General features: G+C 43.2%; 1 protein-coding gene across 1 annotated transcript in view; it reads left to right on the top strand.

Annotated features, from left to right (window-relative positions):
- Positions 1-274: 274 nt before the first annotated feature.
- Positions 275-16,558, top strand: part of SFMBT1 (Scm like with four mbt domains 1) — a 77,915-nt gene continuing 61,631 nt past the window's right edge. The window contains exon 1 of the mRNA XM_065845897.2: positions 275-360. The gene's annotated coding sequence lies outside the window, so the exon portion shown is untranslated. The remainder of the gene's footprint in view (positions 361-16,558) is intronic.

The following is a 16,558-nucleotide window of genomic DNA, read 5'->3' as shown; positions in this document are numbered from 1 at the left end:
TCCCGTTACCGGCGGCCGAGCCCGCGCTGCCCCCGGCGCGGCGGGAGCAGGTGTCCGGGGGCAGGAGCCCGGGGCAGCGCGGCGGGGGCGGGGCCGGTGGCGGACCTCGCGGGGCCGGACGGGCAAGCGGCCCGGGGGCGCGGCGCGGCGGCGGACTCGGCGCGCCCGCGGCAGGAGGGAGCCGGAGCGCCCGAAAAGCCGTGAGGGGAGGGGAGGGCGGAGGGGCGGGAGGGGGGGAGGCAGGCGGGCGGCGGGCGCATGCGCTCTGGCGGGCCGTGCCATATTGGAATGAGGCAGTGAGCGGAGCGCCGGGGAGCCCGAGCCCCGGCAGCGGCGCAGGGCTGGAAAAACTCCCCGCAGGTGAGGCGGGCGGCAGCGGCGCCCGTGCGCGGTCGGAGCGGCCTCGGGCGCAGCTGTTGGGGGCGTTTTGCCGGCGGGACGCGGGGCCCGGAGGGTTTTTCCGGGCTCCCGAAGTTTGGATGCGGGAAAAAGGCGGCGAGGGAGGAGGAGGAGGAGGAGGGAAGAGGCAGGCGGAGCGCGGCGGGGAGGCGGCGGCGGCGGCAGCGCGGGGGGAGCCGCCTTCGCCCGCGCCGTGGAGCGATGCGCGGGGCTGGCCAGCCGCCGCGCGCAACTGCCCGCGCGCAACTCTGCGCGCGCCCGCTAGGGGCCCGCGGCGTCCCGCGGCGCGCTCGGGCCGAAGTTGCCCTCCTGGCCGGCCCCGCGCCCGCCGAGGGGGCGCCCGCCGGGGGGCCGCGCCCGGGCCCCGCCGCCCGCCCGGCCCCCGCGGGAACTTTGTGTGCGCCGCGCCTCCGCCCCGGCGCGGCCGGTCCTTGCCCACGCCCGCGGGGGGCCGAGCCCACCGAGCGCCTCTCGGTCGCCCCCCTCCCCCTCAAAATGGCGGTGGAAGGGGACCTTTAAACCCCGCTCCGCACCCCCGTCGGGCGCGGCCGTGCCCCGCTCGGCGCGGCGCGCGTCCCGCCCGGGGCAGCGGCTGGCGTCGGTCCTCGTCAAGTGGCCCGTCAGTGGCCGGCTCTTCGCCTCGCGTTCTGGGTGGGTGGGTGTGGGGGGAGAGAGGCGGGCGCCGCCTCCGCGGCCGCGCCGCCGGCTCTCCCGCAGCGCCGCCGCCCGCGCTGCGGGGCCTGCGCTGCCGCGGGGCCGGGCATTGTGTGCGCGCCGCGCCTGCCGCCACCGCTCCGCACCTCCGGCGTCTCCGCGCCCGGCGGCGCTCCGGCGAGCGAGAGCCTTTGTCTCTCGGGGAGTCGGGCTGCGCTGCCCGCCGCTTCTGCACCTGAAGTCGTAAATCCGCCGCCGGTGACACGGCCGGGGCGGCCGCCGAGGTGCTGGGGATGCCCCGGGACGCCAACTTCGGGCGGGGGAGGAACCGGCGCCGGGGCAGCGGCTGCGGGAGGGCGCCCGCCCGGGCAGCGCCGGTGGAAACGGGAGGGCGGAATGCCCGCATGGGAAGGACTGTGCAAGTTTTCCGTCTGTGGCTTTTGCAAACTTGTTACCAGAGCTCCCCCCACCCCCCTCCGCAGTGGAAATAATGAAAGGAGAAGAAAAACAACGCGGCAGTTAATTGTGAATTTTTAACTACATTCGCTATTGCAGTTCCACAAGGCCCTTATTTATTCAAAAATAGGCCAGTGATGCCGGTTTCACAGTCACATGTGTGCTTTAGCAGAACAATTATATCTACTTTGGAGAAACTTGTTGCCATTGTAAAATGGTTTTTACATTGTAACCTTTATGTCTGACAGTTTTAGCCACTCTGACAGCACAATTCTGGTGGGAGAGGTTTTACAGCAAAAGAAAAGGCCTACCTTGCTGTTTCTTTGCTGTTCCTTCCTTCATGGGAGCTGGCTGCTGTCAGTAGCCCAGGAGGTTACCATAGCGAACATCTCCGTAAGGCAGAATAAGGTGCATCGTGCAAAAGTCATGCAGGAGAAGATGACAGCCCATCTAGTAACTTCAGAAATACCATCGTGTTGCAACTTACTTAAGGTTTACGATGTATGTGAACTGATCAGAAACATCTGGTTTGTAAGAGAAAAAGTTGTTAATGGGAAATAGACTTGTTCTTGGTGGAGCGGAGGCTGTAACTTGTAGTGTCTACAGCACTTGACAGCATAGAATCCAAATCTGGTTAACGTCTGTGATTACTGCTTCAAAATAGCCAGCTTTTTGGGCAAAGTAAGTCAATGTCAAGATGAAAATATATCATTAACTGTTAACATAGGTTTCCTGTGTAGTAGGTATTACTGACATGGGTTTTACAATTAAAAAGAGTAAAAAAGCATTCACCTATTTCAAAGATCATCTCTAGAAAGATGTAGTGGGCATCCTGCCTTCAGTTCGGCCATTTACTCTTTTACTTTTGGTTTGTGAATTAGTACTGTGATTGAAGGGTGAGAATGAAATCTAGTTCTTCCCAGGACCTGTGTTAGTGGGAAAATGGGAAGATACTTCTGGACACAACAGACAACAAAATAAAATGGATAGATCTCACTCTGCCTTTCTTTATGACTTACACCTAAGACATAGCATGAAGTGTTGGGAGAATGGCTTTGCGTGTGTTCGATGTACATCTCTGCTGGGCAGTTACACTGCAAGACTTATGCATCTGGTTATGTTAAAGCTGGCATGCACGTTCTCCACTGGAGACAGCAGTGCAAGATAGATAGCTGAGAAACAGTGGCAGATCTTAGCAGTTATTGATCTGTACTGTTTTTCCTTAGCAGTTTTTTTTCCCTCTCTGCTATTAATTTGCTGGTATTGAATTGTCTTATCTGAGTTTTAAACCTGGCAAATCTCCTGAGCAATTGCTGTGTGGAAAAGAAAGGTGGGTTAAGTGTAAGATGACATGTTAATGACTGATATAGTTTGCATGGTGTAGTCCTTATATTCTGGGAAGCCTTTCACTGCCTCTTGGGGAAGATGTTAAAGAATATTGCAAAAATACGCTTGCAATGCTCTATTTTGGTAACACATTACAGGGTTTTTGTTGTTTTGTGACTGATGAATGGCAACTCTAGACCTTTGCCTCTCTGTCATGCTTACTTTTCGAATCTACTGTATTTGTTGGAAATCACTTAAACATCATTACCAAACTTCCACTTGTGAAGTTTGACCGGGACATGATCATCATGTGGTGATGTAGATGTCAATACAGTCGCTTTGTGCTGGTTTGACTTAAGTAATTGTCCTGCAAGTGATGCACTTTAGACACATGGCAACTTAATTACATGAACGTGTTGACACTGAAATGACTCATGTTAAATTCACTGAAGAGTCCTTTAAGTGCAGGAGAAATTGAAACCTGGGAGGTGCTTAGTAAGCGGTATTGTGGCGAGAGAGCTTTATGTACCTAAAAACACAGGGCTTGCATTACATCCATTGTTCCTATGTGACAATGGCAGTGTTGCAGAATAGTCTTTGGATTTGGTTTCTTGAGCTTTCAAATGTACTTTCCTGTATCTTGTAGATTGATTATTGACTTAAAACCATGTAGCCTGTGTAAGTTACAAATGTTTTCTGGAATGAAATTGTCTTTCTTTTGTGCTGTCCATCTGACTCATCTTGCTTGACGATGAGCAGGTTTTACATGTTGCCTTTGTTTTGGGAGCTTTGAGCATCAGTGTTGCTGCTGGTACTGGACTTGACTTAGTGCCCATTTCCTTCTGCTTTGGGGAAATGGCTTTCAGTGTTTGGGTCATAGGTTTACACTTGAGGTGGGTATTGTTTGTTATTATTCATTTTTCCTAAGATTACTTTCATACATGGAGTGTCAGGGAATAAAGAGGGGATAAGGTAAGGGAGTGGGGATTGTGATGATGGTGGTGTTTTTTGTTTTTCTTTTGATTCAAATGCTTGCTGAACTTGTCCTGAAAGCAAGTGTGCAAGATTCTGAAAGGAATATTTGGCAGTTCACATTATCCAAGTTTAGCAAAAGCTGAAAATGAGAGTAAATTTTTATGTTAGTTATATATTAATATCTTATTATTTTGAAAGCCATGTCATCAGTGTAATTGTATTTTTTATAGATATTTTTTCTAACCTTAACCCATAATTCTTTCCACTGCTCATTTTTTAAAATATTGATAAAGCCTATGAAAGAAGCTTTGAAATGTTATTTATTGCTCATTTGATTTTAAAATGGTTTTGGTTCTAAGGGTACAGAATATATTTTTTAATAAAAGTAAGACCTGATGCATATAAGACACTTAAGTGGTTTGTGTTCTCTCTGTAACCACGTTTAATTTTTCTCCCTTTTCCTGGACTTTGCTGACAGCCTTTGTGTATTGGTGGTGATCGTGGAATAATAATATGATTGTTGTTGTTGTTGTTATTATTATTCTGCTGCTCCTATCTTATGGGTGAGATTGTATTTTTTTTAAGTGTTCTTAACAAAGGCTAGTCTGTAAAATTGAAGTATTACAACACAAGTTCTATTTGCATTCTTAATAAGGCTTCTCTTAGGGGAATCACTTGTTTGAATATTTTAAATGTTCCTCTGTGAGAAAGAGGGTGTGAGCTTAGGCTGGAACAAGATATTCTGCATATTAGTTGGGACTCTCCAGGTAACTCTCCGTGTCTCTGGGCAATGAGTGTGTTTTAATGAATGCAAAGCTGTGTAGTAGTTACAGCGTCCTATATGAATGCTTTAAAAACACTTGGAGGTTGGAAAGCGGTGAGTCTTAGGGGTAGCTTTCTGCTTTGTTTGTTTTCGCCGTGTTGGATGGTCACTCACAGACAGCACCGAGGAGCCTTTTCCTGGGCGCTGTGCACATAACCGAGGCCTGGGAGCCCCGAGCCTGCAGCCCTCAGCACAGGGGCTTCTTCCTGTGCCTCCCCCTCCTCTGCTTTCTTGCTTTCCTCTCCTGGATCCTCTGCAGTATCTGCATTAGTCTTTCATTCGATGGAGACAGTGATGCTTAGATTTATATTCCTTGTGAAAACAAGCATTCTAGTACAACACTTGTAGGATCTTAATATCATTGAGACCTCTGCCCCTCTGTCACGTTTTCTTGACTGGGTTTGATGAAGAGTTGTGAGAGGATAGGCAGAAAACTGCATACATGCAGACATGTCAAATTAATCAGATGAGCCTTGTTTCCTGAGAGAACCAGCTAAGCAGTAGTGGACTTCATCAAAGTTCTCAGTAAAATAGTTGTCTCTCCTGTAGATACCTGACTCTTAATACGAGGATTCTTGCTCTTTCAAGCTCGCTTTGTATTAATAAGACAGAGTAGTTTTAAATGACTCTACCTTTTTTCTGTGCAGATTGTTTCTCATAAACAATGCTCAAATAGAAATTCTGCCTTCACATCAAGTATGGGGGTGCTATGCATGTTTTGTTTTGGCTTTTTTCACCCATTCAGATTTGGGAGGTGAACTGATTGCAGACACTTAGCTATAGTTCAAGTGAGTTGCTAGTTACAGAGGTAATCTTAACAGTTTGTTCAGATTATGTGGATGTTTAAAATGAGATTATTGTCCCCAGAGTCACCCTGAGGAGCAGCTTGCTGTTTTTCAAGGCCGTTGTTTATGTTGCTGTAGGACTTCATTTACACTGGTTTATTTGCTGTTACACTTGAGGGTGCTCTTCTTCACTGCAGAAATGATCTCTTTCTTCAAACAGATGAGTTGGGAAGGAGACTAGTGGAATTTGATGTTATCTAAAAATGATGCAGCTATTAAACCAGCTTGTAGATTTTCTGAGAGTACTGATGAGAGAGAGAAGAGCTGCATCTTGGATTTTATTTTTTTTTCCTGTAAGAGTAAACTTGGCAGGGCTGAGTGACCTCCTCCCCCATTTTGGCTGATTGGAGTCGAGGGCTCTCAGCTTGTCTCAAGAGCTGCTCTGTCTTGCAGAATTGGGTCATTGGTTGAAAGTAATGGTGGTGGTGGGGAACCCTGCAAGGTTTTGCTGTTTGTCACTTAATCTGTTTCAAGGATATAAGGGACTGGAGCAGTGATATTGAAGTAGATATCAAGTGGATTGGAGGAGATGAACTCCATCGTGATGTATTTAGAGGCTGTACTCTCTATTTCTTCTGGGGATGGGTGAGAGAAAGCCATAAATAGCACCTTCGGATTTGTCATTGTTTCCAGAAGAAACTGATGAAGGCAGGAAGTGAAAGCGCTTCCCCTCTGGTGCTCATGCACATTTATTACAAGTGGCTCTGGGAGTTTTGTGGATGTCTTGCCTCGCTGTACTGGAGTAAGTGATGCCTTGGCATTTCTTATCTCTTTCTTAGTCTCTTGACCTGTGAAAATATATATAAACCTAAGATTTTATTTTTTATTTGGGCTATTTTTTTTTCTTTTTGTAGCTTGATTGAAGTAAATACATTTGGGAATACCTAGCTCCTCAGGAATTGTAGTAATGTGCACATTTGCAGCTCCAGCGTGCTCTTTGCTCTGTGCATGGGGAGCCATGGCCTCTGATTTAAGAAGGATAAGTCATTTGTTTTGAAATCATAAAAAGTATTCTAAATCCAAGGACTGTGAAACTCCATTATAATGTAAAGCCTAGTCTGAAACTAGGGTAGATATGTATCTTTGTATCTGAAACTAGGGTGCGTAAGCATTTTACCCTCTTGTCAGAGCATCTCCTCTTGAAAGGAGGCTACTGTTGGCCTCAGAGCCCATTAACTTTGCTCCAAGAATGAGTATGTGGTGCTGAAAAAGCCATGGTGCTTCTAAGCAGGACTGAGCAATGCTATTGAAGCCTGACAGGTGTCTGTATTATATACACAGGCTTTCTCTCTCATGTATATTTTAGTATTTGTATTTTCCTAATGTCAAATTCCAAATATTCCCCCATTCATGTGGTAAGTACTAAACTGTTCAAGTGGTGTTTCAAACAAACGACAAGATCCATGCAGCAAAATTGATGAAGAAGTGCCCAGGTAGGCAGTGGGCAGCAGGCAGGCGGGGAGAGCGCGAGGTGCGCTCTGGTGGTTGGGCCAGCAGGACTCGCATAACGTGCGTCCTGAAAGAGAAATTCTTGAAGAAGGCAGTGGTTCCTTCCAGGATTAACTCCGCTCATTGCTCTTTAAAGTGTTACCACGAGGGTTCAACTAATGGCCCTAAGAAATGAAAGCGTGGATCAGTCAGAAGTGTTACATATATAGCACTAATAGGCCAATTGAACCAAACTAATCAACTCCTTTTAAATGGATGTGATCGTTTGCACAGGCATATGAAAATCTTCCCCTCTTTCAGGGAAGTTTTTTCTCCTTTATTTGCAGAACAACACTTAAGTTAGCAGCATGGCTTTTTAGTCTAGCAGCCAAGAGCAAAGGTCTTGCTTTTTAAGGTGATTTTTTAATGTCTTATGTAATTTGTTAAACTTTTTTAGTAGATTTGTTGGGGCGGGGGGGGGATAACTGAATTTTGGATTCCCGTTGCTGTTATAACCAAATCTTACTTTTTGAAGTTACTCTCTAGCAAATTTAAGCATGTGTTTTGTCATGAAAACCAGTGTATTTAGGGAAGTGGCTTGGCTAAGCATGTTAATCCAGAGTTTATTGTGGTAATAAGCCAGTTCTGGATAATTCTAGCTTAGCTGCAGGTGTAGAGGGAGTGTGTCCAACAGTTGGTTCATTTGGGTTTGTTTTCTTTTCAACCAGTTCAGCTTAGGTAAGTAAGAGTTAATGACTGGAAACTGAAAAATTAGGGAAGTCTGCCTCCTCCTCTTCCAATCAGGGCGTACAAGTAAGGAGCATAATAGCTGGAGAGATAAGGTGACAAGAAAAAAATCCCCTTTCTTAATTGCAATTAATGTTTCTTGGTTTAATTCTATGTACTTATTAAATTGAAACCCAAAATACTGTTTTCTTTGTATCTGCTTTTTGTATATATGGTTTTAAGACAAGAATACTACTTAGCTAAGTAAAATGAAAGTGCAGTTTTTATTTCTAATTGGTGTCCAATTTCCATCTAAAAGCAACTTGACATAAATTGTAATTCTTATGATTATCCAGTAAGAAATAAAAAAAAAATTCTTTTTATAGTAAAGCTAACATTTTTATTTAAATATTCAGGTTTAATCTTTTGCATTTATACTTTGTTTTCGAAGAGTGGTTGAACCTTGCTGGGAACTTTTAGGTTATTGAGAAGTTCCAGTATCACCTAGTTTAATATACTTTTAAAAAGCAATTTGTATAAATGCTCTTCTTTCGTGCTGTTACATAGATAGTGACATCAAACCTGCAAATGTGAGTGATGTATAACAAAACAATATAACTGCCTATCAGCTAGCAGAGGCACCTTTATAGAAAAGCATCAGTGTTGATGTTTCTAGCTAGGTGTCTTTTCAGAGGGCTGGGTGGCGGTGGTTACAGTCGTCAGACTGGGAGAGTCTCTGAAACAAGCCATGTCTTTTGGGTTTCAGAGACTAATAGTGTAGGAATTCCTTCTTACCTGTTCAAAAGGGAGAAATCTGTCTTACTGCAATGCAAGAACTTGATTCCTTACAGAAGGCATAGCAAAACCCACTTTAACGTATGAAATTACCCTTTCTGAGTTCCTGCCTTAGCAGTGGGGTTTGAAAGAGACACCAGCTGCTGGAGGTGGCTGGGAAGTTTCCCTGCGTTGATAGGAGGAGAACGGCTTTGAGTCCAGCTTAAGCTGTGATGAGCATTAAAATTGCCATAATGTGTTGGATCAATAGGACACCTAGGACTGTGTCTCACCTCAAAAAACTTTAGAAATGAGGATAAGAAACAGTGAAGTAGAGCAGAACCGTTCTTGCTGCTGGTGACTTGGCTGTGCAGGAGCCAGCCACTTGCCCCGTTCTCTGCCCGCTGCTCTGGTCCTCTCTGAATCCGCAGCCTCCCCTGGTTGTGAGTCTGCAGTTTAATTGTGTGCAACGTGAAAAAGTGCTTCAGTTTGTGTTTTCTGGTCCTTGTGGTAGGAGAAATAGTGAGTAACCTTTTCTTAATCTTCTTTGTCAGACCGGTTTTGATTTTGCACATCTCTATTGTGCCCTTCCATAGTGGCAGTGTTCAGCTGGAAGGAGGAACCCGTTCTGTTGTACAGAGGATGCTGAAGCCTGTCGACAGCTCTGTGTGTGCAGTACTGGGCTGGGCAGGACTGCTCTTCCTAGCTGTGGGTATTTCTGAACCTTGCCGTGAAACTGAATTGTACATCTCTCTGTTAGTGTAGAAGTATTTCAAGCCTCTGATCATCCTTGACACCTTTTCTGTGCATCTTCTAATCTCGCCATGGCCGTTTGACACCAGCACTACGTGCCGTCTCAAGGGGCTGTGGATTTCCAGAATTGTAGCACAGTGTTTTCTGTTTTCTTTTCCATTCCTTGGGGCTTTTAGTGAGTATGGAATTGATGCTCCAAAAGAATTAGTCATAACAATTTCAAAATCTTGAGTTGCTGTAGCTAATTTAGATGTCATTGTATAAGTGAGGTTATTTCTTTCTCTGTGTTGTCTTATCTTGCCTTTAATTTCATCTTCTATTATCCTTCTGTGGTTCTTAGCAAACATTTATTTTTCATCTCCTAAATAGTTCTGTATCGTCTTAAAACTTTGCACTTATTTCATGTTTGTGTGCTTCTCTTAAAAAGCAGGACTCAGCACTGACTCAATAGTCCTCCTTGTGTTGTGAAAATTTATTTTTTATTTCTGTCATTACTTCCTTTCTTTATAATCAGCATTTGAAAGTACAAGATGGTCTTCCAGAAAATGCTCCAAAATTGTTCAGGTCTCTGTGGACAATATTAGGTCCTGGGAAGACAGTCCTGTGTCTGTGGACTCCAAGCATGTGAGATGTTTGCTTTCCTTGTGTTAAAGACACAGAATGGGAATTAACGGTGCTCAGAGCAGTGTGCGCTGGTCTGATGGATTTTCTTTTTCCAGTTTCAAGTGGGTGTTTCTGTGCTGAGCCCACAGCAGGGAGAGAAGGGTGCCCAGCCCAGGGGAGATGGGCCTGAGGTGCCAGCCTGTGGCCGCAGCTTCTGTCCTGGGTGGCCTTTACACATTCATGCAGGTATTTCGCAGGGGAGAAGAGGAAGGGATTAAATTGGATGAAACTAAATTGTATCCTTATAGCAATATTAATACTGCAAAAAATTTCCATATGCAAGAGACTTCAACTAGCAATTCTTAGCAGTTACAATGAGCTATTTTTTATTTAAGAGTTTTCATTGTGGTAATGGAGGATGTGTAGACCAGAAATGCTGATACCACTTACATATTTCTGTTATGGTTTTGACCACCATCTCACGGGAGGTGACCATTGAACTTGGTTTTGGCTTTAATGCCCAGACTGTGTCATCCATAGGAAAACTCTGACTTCTTGAAGTCATTAAATGAAGTTCTCTTTGACTGGAACTACTGTGCAGCATATGGTAATGAATTTGACACTGATATTTTCAACATTAAAAAAAAATCTTATTCTGAATTTCCCAGGTTGTGAAATTTTTTAAATGATATTAATTAAAATAAGTAGTCCAGGCTTCCACACTGCCACCAAGCCTACATGCTATGGTGTGCATAGATCACCAGTTAGTTCAGTTTGGAAAATGGCAAAGTGAACATCCTCAGTCCAGGTGAAGAGATCACCCCAGCCTCTGTAGGGTGCTGTGTGAGTTCCCTGTGTCTGACACCTGTGTGATGTGCACAGGAGAACATGCATTTTGCATTTAATCCATATTATGTGGGAATATACCACAATCCAAAGAGTTTATATTCCGCATAAATTACTTCTCTATAAGGTAGTAAGCACATTGGAGATTGTTGAATCGAGAAGGCAGAAAAGTTATTTCATTTTGCAGATAATGAGCTTTTTTTCTGTCAGCCCTTTTGAAAAATCCATTCATCATTTCTCTGTACCTCAGCAGTTTTCTGTTCATCTTATGGCTATTCACTTCTTCTGGGTGTGCCCAGCCCTGGCATAGAAGAGCAAGCTTTTAGTCTTGTGTGTTTAGAAGACTATTTTTGTAACCATAAGGGCTAACAAAGTACCTTACAAGAATTAAAGTTAAGATACTGCGGAAGTGTTGACCTCAGCTTTGGAAAGCTTTTAGGGAGTGTTTTTTTTCTAGGCCAGCTCTTCACTCAGATTAGGTGCTTGCTTTGCATAGAGATCCAATAATTCATTGTTTTCCATTCTTGTTACTCCTCGCAGTGATCACGGCGATGCTTGTCTGAGCAATTTCCAACTGCAGCCGAGGGCAGCACTTCAGCGGGCCATGGGATCCTTTACATCCAACACTGCACTTGCCGCTTAATGTTTTGCTGGCAACTCCATATCTGTGTAGGGCAAATCCAAACAGACTTGGGCTGTCAGCAGAGATGTTTCTTGGACAAAACCAGGCAAATGGTTTTCTTTTCTGTTTAATCAAGAGTATATTTAAAATCTCATGTCCCAGTGGAAGTACGTGATTATAATACATATAGGCATTTGTAGGGGTTTTAGTTCTTGAAGAACTTCCATGGGCCTACTGTTAGATGCAGGGTATTGTCACGGGAAGAAAATCTAGGAGACTTCATAAAATAACTTTTTAAGTGTTTTCAGGATTAGGGTATTCTTTGGTTTTCTGAGGCACTGTTTTTATTGCATCCCACTGGAAAATTGAAATTCTGAGTTAATAATCACAACTATTGATTCTGAAGTTGAAATGGAACTTGAACAGAAGAGTCTTATCGCTCTTTTGTATTTATATGTTAACAACAGAAATAAAGTTGCATATGCCTGAAAAAATATCCACAGAACTTGGCGAGGATGGAGCTGTAAAAATAATTCATTTAAAAAAAACTGTAGATTTGAAAACACTTTTGACATTAGTGTAAATATTCCATTGTTGTCAAGATCAAGCTTTGAAATTGTACTCCTAAAAATAGAGAAATCTTCTTCAGTTACTGTCTATCTTTTGAGCCCTTAGGCCTAAGTCTTGTTTTTCTCTCTGTATGAACAGAAGTGCAAAAAAAAAAAAATCTTAAAATGAGAACAGATTTTCATGTAATTTTACCAGTCCTGATGCTGAGGTAATAAGAACATCATCACGTACTGTGAGCTCTTCACTAAAACCCTGTGCTGTCACTGTTCTTAGGCCTTTAGGCCTGTTAATGTTCTTGTGATTTGCAATTTGTATTGTTGAAAGCGGATGTCTTTTTTTAATTCTTTTTTTATTTTTCCTCTATTTTTAAGCTTTCAGTACTTTTAAAGGGAGGAATGGGAAGGAAATGTATCAGTTAATGAGCAATAATAAAAGGCAGGGCCATATTTTTGTGGCATTGCCTGGAGAGAGAGAATTCAATGATTTAGCACAGCTCGTAATATTGTAATTCCATTTAGGAGGAAAAGATACAGGAGAAAGCTGTTTTGCCATCACAGTGCATAGAGCGGTAGAGTCTTAGTAGTGACTCAAATGGAGCTTTAGCAAGTAAAACCAGTGTTTCAGTGGGTAACGCAGACCCAGCTCAGGAGCTGCAGTGACAGTCGGTGGCCGTGTGGTTTAAAGATCATGGTTGGTTGAAGATGTTCCCATATCAAATGCGGAGACTTTTGAGGATTATTTTTGATGACGCCTGAAGTCTCTCAGAATTATTCAATCCACTAAGACTTCATAGCCAGCCCTATATATGTTTTTCTCAGTTTTCTAGACTTAAAATGCCACATTTAAAACCTTGTTGCTCTGAAATGTTTTCTCAGTCTGTTATGAAACTTAATGCACTTCACAAGAAAGGCTTGGGTGCTGCTTTAACACCCAAAGTGTATTAAGTAATCCAGTCTGGAAGGTGAGAAGTAACCATCTTTCTGTGCTTTTAGCCTGTTATTATTGCTGCTTGGACATGGTGTTAAGAGATGTGCTGGCAGTGGAACTGAAATAATGGCCAAATTCTACACTGTAAATAATGGCAGGAGGAAAAGGGTTTTCACGTATGAAAAGTGTCAGGTCAACAGACAGTCACAAGAGTCTATCGGTGATCTAACGGCAGCTTGTCTTTGTGAGATTTGTTGGGTCCTACAGGTAGAACGAAGAGCTTGTTACAGTACCCCAAATCCAGTTTCAAATAGACTCTGTGTAAGTGTGTCCTGTAAGTGTCTGCTAGTTGAATAGAATCTTTCTAAGCCTTGTGATGGAGCTTGGGACATTGGTATTTCTGGGATCCCTTCAGATACAAAAGGGCATGGTTTTGGTTATTGTTACAGTGTTACCTCCTTTAGATACACATTTCTTTCCATTAAAAACATCTTTGCTAATCTGAACTGGAACCCTTTTAAAACAAAATGCGAATGAAATCATGGAAAGCAGTGGGAAACCTCAGGACTCTGTAGTGAAAGGATTGAACTCTGCCATTCACAGCCTCTTATGAATAAAGTTAGCCTTCTAAAGATAAAAGGAAATTCAATTACAAAGCCAGAAGGAGAGTGAAGGGCTATGATTAAAACACATAATCCTAAAAACAACATGAACAGTGCTTTTTCATGTTATACTTAAAGCAGTGCGCTTTGTGCGTGCAGTTGCTGTTGCTTAAGATTATTGATTTAGTTTCCTAGGGGAAACGCTTTTTGAGAGGATGCGAAAAGGATGATGTCTGGTGCTGTAACTGGCAGCGTAATTTCACACAAGCATTGTACTTATGGGCAGCTCAGTGGAGAGTTTTCCTTTACAGCTTGCTAATCTTTCCTTAAAAAGAACAAATCAAAACAGCAAATGAAGTGCTGCCACTGCTTTTTTTCTCACGCAAACAGCGATTGTCCTCCCAGCCCGAGGACGAGCGCTTCAGACAGCAGGGGAAACCACAGGCAGCACGGGGCCAGCTCGGTCTCTCCTGCTCCATCCACACCAGCCGTCACTCTTCAACCTTTAATAGTTTGGACCCCGACTCTCAAGGCGTTTGGAGTCCAACTCCCATTGAAGCGATCAGCATTGGTGCCTAAAACCTTTGATAGGTTATATGGCCTGAGGTCCACATTAATCTGGGAACTTGAAAATTCTCTTCAGAGTTTTGTGCTAAATGCTGATTCTGTGTGGTATTAAATACACATCTGCTCAGCATCACTGTTTCTCTGCTAATTAGCTGCTCAGTCTTATGCTAATGACAGGAGTTGGATTAGAGCACCTATCATTTTGGGAGTGAAGCATTTGGCTGGAGCTAGAAGTGTTTCATTATCAGGACTGGCTTTTATGATAAAACTATTCTGATTCCATCAAGCGGGGTGAAGTTGTGTGTACACACTGACCTGCTCACCGCAGCTCTGTGGGAAATGAGGACGTGGAGGTGTACACGAGTCATTGGAGTTGACTGGCTGTCCGTCTGTTGGACCCTGTGCCTTCGGCAACCGTGGTTGATTTGGTTTCACAAATATGGATGGTGTCAGATTTGATGGAGAGAAAGAAGGAAAGGAAAGGAAAGGAAAGGAAAGGAAAGGAAAGGAAAGGAAAGGAAAGGAAAGGAAAGGAAAGGAAAGGAAAGGAAAGGAAAGGAAAGGAAAGGAAAGGAAAGGAAAGGAAAGGAAAGGAAAGGAAAGGAACTGGCAAAACAAAAACGAAGGTGAGCGTAGAGTGCACAATTGAACATGAACTTCACAGTCAAGAGGTTTCGGAATGTCTTTTGAATGCTTTTCTCTTATGCTATTAATACCATTCAAAAACTCATCTCTTTCCCAGTACTCTGGAGTTAAGTATTACCATTTCCTTGGGTTATTTAATACTTTAGACTGATAGCTTGATAAAATTTTAGTACTGTTATTTCCTGAGTTATTTTGTGCAAAAAATTTATCAGTGATGAAAATATTTTGAATTACTGTAAAGTAAGTGCCAATTTCATGTAGTAGTTAATGTGCGTGTCTTGTTCTCTGCTCAAATACTGTGTGCAAGTTTATAGAAAAAATTGCTGCTTATATTGAGTGAACTTAATGTAAAAAAAAATTAAAAAAGGCAGTGCAAATTTTGTAATGGGTTTTATTAGTCAAAAATCATTATTCCTTCACTTAGTCTTTAACATGATATACCTGATGCCCTGTTTGTCTGCTTTTTAAAAAATAACTTGTGCTGTCAGTTTAGTTCCTTTCATAAAACTAATAATTAAAAAATATGCAATTAGAAACTAAAAGTAGCTCTGCTTTTCAGCTGGAGAAAGCGAGTGTGTAATCACAGTGCTCAGATGAACAGGTTCCTGGAATCAGGTTGCAACCAGTGCCTTTGCATTTTGAATCTGTAAAAAGGGCACAATCCTTCCAGAAAAAGTCACTGAAAACCCTGTTTCTGCAAGAGATGAGCATGCACATTTTCTCCTGATCTGGTGGGAAATACAAGTGGAGGAACCTCAACATGTTAATAGTGTTTTTAAAGAATTTAAATACTTATGTGTGACTCAGATCCTTCCCTGAGGATGTTTCCTGGTGGTTTGTGTCAGACAGAAGTGGCTTCAGTTTGAAACTGGCATTTCCCAAGTACGTCTTGCATTGGAAGTTTCACGGTAGCTTTTAAATGAGTTTAAGTGACTATTGCACTTTGAGGAGCTTCATCTGTGGTGGGTTTGATATAATAATGAGCTGTTGGCAGTGGGGTGATGTTGTTGGAGAATGGAGCTGGGGTTGGGGGGAAGGTCTTTATGGTGGCCAAACCAGCTTTTGGGATGGATTGAATTAACGGTGGAACTGCAGTGCAAATATTTGGGTCTTGAAGACTGTAGGAGTGACTTTTATGTATTTCGTTAAACAGGGAGAAATTTGAGTGTTGGCAGAGAACCACAACAAGGGGAAGGGAGAGACTTCTGCAAACAAAATATAGAACAAACTTTCCTTGAGTTTTTGGCAAGTGAATGTTGAAAATCTTTGTGAATCATTGTAACAGCTTGGGACTTTGCTATAGTGTATTATCGTATTGTACAAATGTATTCTAGAGGTTTCCGATGCTTTCTCATACAAAAAGTTACAGGGCTCAACATTTTCCACGTGCTGTAGGCGCTGAAGATGTGTAGAGAATGACCTACAGAGCAGATTAAATACAGAGCGGTAGTTCTTGCTCACAAGTGACTCTCCAATCTCCCACAACAGAAATCTGCCATTTTGACCATTGACACTTTTGTAAGAGTTGGGTATTTTTGTAAAAAACCTCAAGATGCCAACACTCTGTCTTACCTTTTGTGCATGTTTGTGTCTTCCCACTTTTGATAGTGGGTTGTTAGCTCTGAATCCTGTTTATTATTTCCACTGCCATTCTAGGGATATACTTCTACTAGCACTGGCTTTTAGCAGTTGTTTCGGTTTTTTAATCATGAAGGTTGTTCTGATAACCAGGCACCCATGGATGTATTTGCAGGCTGTGTGTAGATGGACATTAATTGACTTGGCCATAAGACATCTTTTTGGCCAGCATGCTAAGTTATTTCTTGCACTGCTAATATGAAGTTACAGAGTCCCCAAATGTGCATGATATTTCTCTTTATCTGTTGTCTAAAGTTTGCTTCAGAGAAGCAAGTGAAACTTATTTAGTGGAAAGTGAACCTAGTTTTAGTTTATCCCCTGACTAACTTGAGGAAGGTTGGCCTGTGATTTTGAAAATTTAAAGAAAAAAAAAACAAAC

This window comes from Patagioenas fasciata, chromosome 10 (genome assembly GCF_037038585.1).
Source record: "Patagioenas fasciata isolate bPatFas1 chromosome 10, bPatFas1.hap1, whole genome shotgun sequence".
Lineage (NCBI taxonomy): Eukaryota > Metazoa > Chordata > Aves > Columbiformes > Columbidae > Patagioenas > Patagioenas fasciata.
The sequence above is the reverse complement of the archived record's forward strand: the minus strand, read 5'-3'. Positions and strand labels throughout refer to the sequence as shown.